Source organism: Triticum dicoccoides, chromosome 4B (assembly GCF_002162155.2).
Source record: "Triticum dicoccoides isolate Atlit2015 ecotype Zavitan chromosome 4B, WEW_v2.0, whole genome shotgun sequence".
NCBI classification, from domain to species: domain Eukaryota; kingdom Viridiplantae; phylum Streptophyta; class Magnoliopsida; order Poales; family Poaceae; genus Triticum; species Triticum dicoccoides.
In genome coordinates, this window is record NC_041387.1 from 337700581 (window position 1) to 337701174 (window position 594).

The window sequence follows — 594 nt, forward strand, 5'->3', positions numbered from 1 at the left end:
GATAACTTAGGCGAGCACTGGGCTGCAGCTAAGCCCCCGAGTGAGAGGTTTGCTCTTCACTCGGTAGGATTTTGATAACTTAGGCGAGTACTTGGACTGCAGCTAAGCCTCCGAGTGGAAGTCTGGCTTACCACTCGGTAGGATTTTTATATCTTAGGCGAGCACTGGGCTGCAGCTAAGCCTCCGAGTGGAAGTCTGGCTTACCACTCGGTAGGATTTTTATAACTTAGGCGAGTACTTGGACTGCAGCTAAGCCTCCGAGTGGAAGTCTGGCTTACCACTCGGTAGGATTTTTATAACTTAGGCGAGTACTTGGACTGCAGCTAAGCCTCCGAGTGGAAGTCTGGCTTACCACTCGGTAGGATTTTATTTAATCTTAGGCGAAACGGATTCGCAGCTAAGCCTCCGAGTGGGAGTCTGGCTCACCACTCGGTAAGGATTTTTACAAACTTAGGCGAAACGGATTCGCGGCTAAGTCACCCACTGAGGGGAAAATTTTATTGGACAAAATAAAAAGTGACAAAAATTATGGAGGAACTATGACACTATTATTTTGAAATCCATGAACTACAGGAGTACTTTATTGCAACTCAT